General features: G+C 42.5%; 1 long non-coding RNA gene and 1 pseudogene across 1 annotated transcript in view; one reads left to right on the plus strand and one right to left on the minus strand.

The window, feature by feature from the left end:
- LOC110344162 (uncharacterized) overlaps positions 1 to 8,041 on the plus strand; it is a 135,603-nt gene that overhangs the window by 48,606 nt on the left and 78,956 nt on the right. The gene's annotated exons all lie outside the window — the stretch shown is intronic.
- On the minus strand, positions 2,188 to 6,725 carry LOC147821830 (ubiquitin carboxyl-terminal hydrolase CYLD pseudogene; annotated as a pseudogene).

The raw sequence follows: 8,041 nt of genomic DNA on the forward strand, positions 1-8,041 counted from the left end.
ACAGAAATCAAAACAAAACAAATGTATACAGTAAATATACCAGTGCTGAACACAGTACTTGAAATTTAACCCAAGCTGCATATGCATAAAATGATCTGACTACAGGATTATGCAAAATAAAACTTTTTAGAACACCAGAATGTCATCCATTCGGACTATAAAGTGACTTATTCCCCTAAAGGGTATTTTGAGACAATTTCTGTATGACGTGAAAAGAACTGACATAACACTTAAATACTACAAAAATAATCGAAAACATATTTGTAATGCAGTTCTCTATAAAATGTACAGTTAATCTTATTACTTAAAAAAATGAAAAGCAAAAGACCACCCTGAATAATGGTGAAAACCTCAACAAAGAAAAATGTTCATCATTGGGATATCATTGGCAGAAAACTGATAAGATTTTGTTGAAGGGAACAAGGAAGGTATCTAATGAAGTCATTCATGTAAAATTTGTTCAAAAATGTTCATAAAGTTGTAAATTTCTGCTTATAACATCTTAAACACACTTTCTACTATTTAACTGAAGGAGAAAAGAATATCTTGAAGAAAGTGTTTCTCAAAATGAGGTTCAAAAGTCCAAAAGAGTTCTAATGTGGGCTCAATAATAAACATGGTAAACAAACACCCTGGGTGAGTATTCTATGCTCTGAAATGCCCTACGGAAAAGAGCAACACTTAAAAGCAAGATCCTAAACATATATCTGACATGTTAGAATTCTCTATAAGTTTACGTTGTGAATAAATTCTGCTTTTTGTTTTAAAACAAGTTCCAGGTGTTAAGAGAAATGTACACGCCTTGGAAATGAACAGGAGAATGTCTATGAACATTTTCCTTTGATGTTTTCATTAGTTTCAAACTAAATTATATGAAGAAAAGACAATACACGAGTACAAGCTTTGGGACATCTAAAAATGGTTAAAAGAAAATTTCTTAGGGCTGGGGATTCAGCTCAGTGGCTTCATCACCCGCTGCAGAAGCGCAAGGACCCAAGTTCGATCCCCGGTACCAAAAAAAAAAAAGATAATTTCTTAAATGTTTACAAATTTCAAATCATTCCGAATCCAAAACTAGACCATTAAGTAAAATTAGGATGCTATATATCATCCTTCTGTTTTAGTATCATTTTTATGCCAAGGATGTGAAAGGTAACCATCATCATCTAAATGTAAATAAGTTATAATGGTACAATCTTAGTTTAATTTAATTTTAATGATCTAGTTTCAAATCCAGAACAATTTAAAACTTATAAACATTTTTTTTTTTTTTTTGGTACCAGGGACCAAACCCAGGTCCCCAGGCTTGCACAGCAGGCAGCAAAACCACTGAGCCAAATCCCTGGCCCTATAAACATTTAATAAATTATCTTTTAATCCCTTTCAGATGCCCCATTTCATGAGAACTATTACCTTTCCAAAGCTTGTAGTTGTATATTGTATTTTCTTCATATAAAAAAGATACAAGTATATGTGTTTTTATTCACAATTGTTGGTATTTTTTGGATTTTCCTAAAGATTACATAAATTGACACCAAAAGGTGGTCAGTGTCAAAAGTGTAGTTGGAGAGAAACTAGCATAGGTAAGATATTTTACTGAAAAGACAAATTGTTTTCTTGTATCATAAGTAAAGAAAAAATATTAGGCATTATGTCCCACTCAACAAATGGAATGTACAAACAAGTGTGGTTAAAAGTGACTGCCTCATTGTTATTTAAATCAGTTCATAAAAATCTAATCTATGAACAAAAAGTTCCATATTCTCTACTACAGACTATAAGAATCAAGTATTACATCTAAATATAGCTTCAAAACAATAAATTAAAATTAGCTTCCTGACATCTCTGAAATGGTTAATTCTATCTAGGCTGGTAACAAGTTTTTCCAAGCATTAAATGGGAACATAAGGAAAATGCATAGTTGAAAAATGGGGATCAGACCCCTTCTTCATACTTCATAAGATGATTGATATACTCAAAACCTGCAAATTCATATCCATCAAGCTCCCTCATGACATCATTATCATCTGGGGTCAGCTGGACAGGTTCATTAGTAAATTCAGGATCGAAGTTGTCCAAACCGAATCACTCAAAGATATTTGAGGGGGTTTGGGGGGGGGTTCCAGAAAGAAGAAACATTTATTTATATTTTCAGTGGACTAAAAGAGGTTTTAAACTGTCACAATTAAAATTTTATGCTTCCAAAAATATCATATAATCAATACAGTTAACTTAAAGCTTCAGGTATTAATTAACTTCATTTAGACTTCTTAAAAAACTGACACAAACATACTTTCTAGAGTGCAAAATGCTTATTAAATACTTCAGTAACACAAAAGAAATTGGTTTTGAAGTGCAGGAATCCTTTTCTGAATTGCCACCACACAAAGATACCCATTGCCGGCAATGGGTGTGGAACAGAACTGCCAGCTCCGGGCAATTGGAACGCTGAGATTTTGTGTTCAGTCTCTTCACCTCTTGGGATGACCCACTACTTGTATAAGCTCATGGTCAGACTCTGGTACATGCACATATATGCATCGCAAAGAAGTCTGCGAGCACAGCCTTGGATTCTCCTGGAGTCCAAGGAGTGTAGGTCCTCGGGAGACATCTTCAGGTACTCGCCCACTTCCAGGCAGGGGGTCACCTGGGGAATGTTGAAGCCATTCTGACCACCATCCTGGTCAGTCATACTGTCAAAGAAGAGCCAGGCAGAATCGTCCTTCCCATACTTCACAAATGCAATGTAATGGCTTATTTCTATGCAGAGAACAGCAAACAACTCCTTCTTCTGGCAGGGGATGCAGCCGTGTCTCTAGTCCCAGTCAGGCAAATATTTGGGGAGTGACACTGGGTTATATTTATGATTCAACCTCTTGGGATGAAGGTGGACTTGAGTATTGCAGGTTTTACAAAGCTGCTTGATCTTTCCAGCTGAGATGTCCTGATCATCATACCGCTCTCTACACTCCTACATGGCGAGCCCTCTGCAGATCTGGCACTGCCTGGGAGTATCTTCAAGTAAATCTGTTATATTTAATTCCAAAGAAGGAAAAATTTTTTTTAATAATTTAAAGTCTTTTCCAAATCGAGTCATCTGAATAATCGCACATGATGGTGCCTCTGCAAATTTCAGGTTACTGTAGATAAACGACCATTCTAATAACTGTTGAATTGTAGGAACTCCAACTTTCTCATTTTTTACAATACAAATTTGATGGAAGTAACAATCTTGTACTTTTTGACCTGCTGATCTTATTTTTAACAATGGTTCTACCCTTAAAATGTGGTGAAACAGGATATTTAAGAATTCTTCAGGATCTTTTTCTTCACAGGTAAATCCTGATGCAGGTTCAACTTTTTCAAGTATTTTCCTCAGTTTCATAATTTTTGTGGCACATACATATCCATATATTCTCAGAGGATTAACTGTTTCTGTCCTCAGTAGTTCTTGTGTTTCACTGTAATACTCTACATCATTCTTTCCTTTGGGTCTAAGTAATACAGTGTCCAGAACAGAACTAAAAGCAAATAAGCAAAATAAGGTTGAATCTAAGTAACAAGAATTGTAATGACCCTGGATCTCTTTCTTCTTTCCAATCACTATCTCCAAACCTTCTTTTTCCATTTTTGGTGGAGTGTTTTCTTCTACCACTTCACTTAAATAGCCTCCAAATTCTAAGGAGTTGCCATGCTCAATCTGATTGGAGACAGGCTGCAGGAATGCAAACCTAGAGTCTGGCCTGCAGCTCTTCAGTTTCACGAACAGCACCGTCTTCAGGGCACAGGTGAAATATCGAGTGCCCCTGAAGGTTCCATCTCTGCAGCCTGCACATTCATCTTCCAGTTCCAGTCCAGCTAGAACTTCATTGAGCCCCAGTGGCTGACCAATCCAGTGGATGACCCCATAAAAAGGAGGATTCTCCTTCACTTCCTCCAGTGAGCTGACTTCCAGGCCATGTGACCCATTTAAGGTATAAAATAATTCCGATCTATTTCTATTTCCAGGGTCAGAGGTAGATTCTGCAGCCTTGGGTTTATTATGGCTGGATCAACCTTTGTCCCCAACACCTCGTGACATAAAGGCAAGTTTGGGAGGCCTCCTTTCCTGTGTCATGCTATCTGGGATGATATCATTGATGTGCAAGAGAATTGTACTTTCAACACTTGCAAAACTACAAAGCTGTACTCCATCAAACTTTCCATCCCAGTTGCCAATAGGGTTATCCATGTCCACACCAACAAAATATCCTAAGCTCTCTTTTCCTGGGAAAACATCACAGAATATAACTGTTCCAGATTCTATAGTTTTTCCAACCTTCAAAGAAACTCTGGAGTTTATTTCCAAAGGGGGGAGTTCAACCTGCATTGTGTCCACTGGGCCTGCATAATCACTTTCCGGTCCATTGTCATCATCTTCTATGATTTCTAGCTTGTCCAATGCAGTGAATACTCCACAATCTTCATCACACTGAAAAAGCTGTTTCCCTTGATATATCCCATCAGTGAAACCTTGACCACGACCTTCTTCCTCCCACGTGTGGGCCCCAGTGCAGCCGAACCTGCTACCTGAGATACTTGGTTTAAATGGAGGCACCACCTGCTTTTGTTCCATCGTGTCCCAGTCCACATTCTGAAAGAATGTGGATGCTCCTGAATATCACCAAAGCCCCTGTGAGGATGACAACCCAGTCATTCTTTTGGGTATTTGTTTAGAAAATCCTTTTTCACTGCTTTCATTGCATACATACAATTTGATTCTTTCTGTTGGACTAACAGTACTTTCCCATAACTTCCTCTGCCAGTCACTCAGAGCAAATCAAAGTCCTCAAGCCCTAAGCCAGATGAAGCTTTGCCACCTTCCCTGGTGTTCCCTGCCTCATTCTCTTCATCAACTTGTTCTAAAGCCTCATGAGTTGAAAGGTTATGTGGAATCGCTGTGTGTGCAGGGTCTGAAGCCATGGATGATGGATTGACTGGTATCGTGGACTCTGATGGTAAAGAACACTGCCCACATTCAATTGTGATAAGTTTGTGGCACTTCTTGTGAACTGGGAGTTTACAGTCAGTGCACTTACACATCTGGTGGCCAAGTCCCCCTACACAGTCTGTGCAGACAGCACAGTGAGCTCTCCTGCTGAAGCGTTTGGCCTGAAAAATGTGGCCATTCGCATAAAACAGCTTTCTCCAGCAGCCTACAGCTCTGTGGTGGATGGATTTCTCTTCTCCTGGACAAGGCACTTTAGGATGTTCTGGTATTCAAGGCAATGAATGAATTAAGAGCTCAGAATCTTTCTTTAGCTTAGAAACCCTAATGGCCTCTTCTAACTCCAACTGAGGTGACACGGTATATGAGTATCTTTCCTCCTCTACCCAGGGTGTGGTGAAAAGCTGTTTATTGTCCAAACACCACACATCTCGATCTTTACCACACAGGCCCTCAAAGGGGATGGAATTCTCAAGAGACCTTGTCATGATATCTCTTCCCAAAATCAGGGCCGATCAGGTAGAGGTGTGGGTGGTGGAGGTGCCTGGGAAGAAGGGACCATAGACGGGTTGGCTGCCCAGGGAAACTGGAAGGCAGGGCTCAGAGAATGAGAGTGGCCTGACCGCCTACAGGGACCATACTGGCCGGAATCCTGCAAGGCGCCTTGTGAAGTTGTTTCCAATAGTGCCGGCCAGGCCTGGACGGATGTACACCAGGCTTCTCAGTGTCTCTTAGGGGCCGGTGGCTGTGACTTTGGTCTCCCCCCCTGGACTTTGACTCTCTAGGTTTTCTGTGCCTGGCTCTGGGGAGGCCTTCCCTGGGTGTTTCTGGGCCTGGTGATACTTGCCCCATGCTCTTCCTAGTTTCTGTGTCATTGGTATTTGGGCTTAGGGAGACTTCACTGTGGTACCTTGATTTTGGTAGGTCACTGGTGGTCACTCCCGGGGAGACCATCCCTGGGGTGTCTATGACAGTTGTGCGGCTGCTGCACCATGGCCTGCAGCATCTGGATGGAGTCAGCCATCTTCTTAATCTTTCACAGATACTTTCTCTACCTGGGGTCTTGAGGCTGCGGCCTCTCAAAGTGGAGAAGCAGTTCAGCATATTCGCTGTTGACCGACTCTGGCCAAATGAGCTTGGGAGATGGCAGTTACAAGATTGTGACACCCGTTAGCAAGAGTTCCAAGTTCTGTTTGGAGATGTTGCCAAGGAAGTGACCTCATGTCTTGGGGTTCCATAACCTGAGTCTCTATGTAATAGAAAAGCCTATAGCCCTGTAGGGATAGAGACCCCCTAGGCAGGGAGAGATGAGCCCCTCCCCAAAGGTCTTCAGATAGCTGGCCGAACAGGCTTAACCACCCATAAAAAGCTGACAGTCTGCTGAGGATACACCTCCTCTTCATGCTGTACCCTGCAAAGCTTGGTTTGCTAAGATCAAAAGGAAAAAGAACTTTGGCCCTAAGGTATAAAAGGCCCCTGAAAAGACCCTTCCTTGTTGTCCCTAGTAATGAGCTAAGTTAATCATTAACCAATCAAGTAGGGGCGCCCTCAGCCTAGAGGCAGGATAGGCCCCCAACTACTACAAAACCAGCATCTTGAGCCCCCCTGCAACGGTGGCTCTGTTTCAGGCACCCCTGCCTGTCTCTCTGCGAGAAAGCAGCTGTACTCTTGTGTGCTTGCTCAGTAAAAGTACAGCTTTGCTTCTATGCTTTCAGTCTCTGATTCTTCCACAACCTTCTGCGTCGTCGGGAGAGCCAGGCCCGGGACTGTGGGGACTCTCCCCGTCTCCGCCTGTGACAGCCATTTTTTCTTCATACTAAATAAATCAGTGGCCACTTATTTTGTTATTTTTATCTAAGTATCTATGAATATTTTTTTCTATTTCTCATCTATCTGTTAGTTTTTCACTTTTGCATTACTGGGGCTTGTACTCTGCATCTCCTCAGTGAACTATATCCTCAGACATTTTACTCCAGATACCCACTAAGGGTCTCACTAACTCACCAAATTGGTCGGGCTGGACTCCACCATGTGACCTTCTTACCTCGCTGTCCGGAGTGCTGGGACTGCAGTCACACACCATCCTGCCTGATTCCGTGTGCAACCACAGTGGTCTGGGGTGCCTTTATTGCAGAGATTTTCTTCACTTTTCCAGTGGGCTTCCCTTTTCATCAAGGAGCCTGAGAGGGGCCCTCTTTCTGATGCTCACTTCTGCTCTGTCTTCTGGAGCTCAGAACAATGTCCTTTATGACCCCCTGCACCTCTGTGCTGTGGATCCCAATACTGTCTCAGCGCAGCCACCGGGGCGGGGGAGAGTGGTGCTGCTGGCACCCACGCAGCTCACCTCCTCGGCACTGGGCGGGGGGGGGCTCTGCTCCTCGAGTTTTTTGCTGTTTTGCACTGTGAAGTATACCTGAGGATTTTATGTGGCTATGGTGTCCCTGGGCCTACTCTAGAAAGTTGTATAACAAATTTCTTCTATGTGAGGGTCAACCTGATACCAGCAATGTTGAGCTACTGAAATCTTGATTTCAGGATCTGCAAAGAGGTGAACCTGAAGAAGATAGCTTGCACAGGACAGACCCCTTTGGAGCACCGCTTGTTTACCCTTCGTGACTGTGCACCCAGCTGGGAGCAGCAGCGTTTATCAGGAAGAGAGTGTCAGGTCACATGTTGCCAGCAAATTGTTACCTGCTTCCAGATGTGATGGAGGATGCTTGTAATCCCAGCACCTGGAAACTGAGCATATGCATTTGAAGTCAACCTCAGCTACATACTGTGTTCAAGTCCAGCCCGAACTACATAGCAAGATCCTGTGCATGGGGCTGGTGTGGCTTCCGCACCTCCATCACAGGGGCTCTCTGATGTCCAAGAGGAGGCAGCACAGCTCCTGGTCCTCCCCTCACTCCCCGATCCTGATGTCATCACAGAAATCAGCATCCTGGTTCAATTATCACTGCATAATGAAACATCTCAGAATATAAAGACTTCAAATATCTTCAATATTAGGGACCATGAGTCCGGTTGCATCGTGGCTTCTTCAGGTGACCCTGC

Source organism: Heterocephalus glaber, unplaced genomic scaffold, assembly GCF_053883595.1.
Source record: "Heterocephalus glaber isolate CG9 unplaced genomic scaffold, H.glaber_assembly_v1.0 deba00001689, whole genome shotgun sequence".
NCBI classification, from domain to species: Eukaryota; Metazoa; Chordata; class Mammalia; order Rodentia; family Bathyergidae; genus Heterocephalus; species Heterocephalus glaber.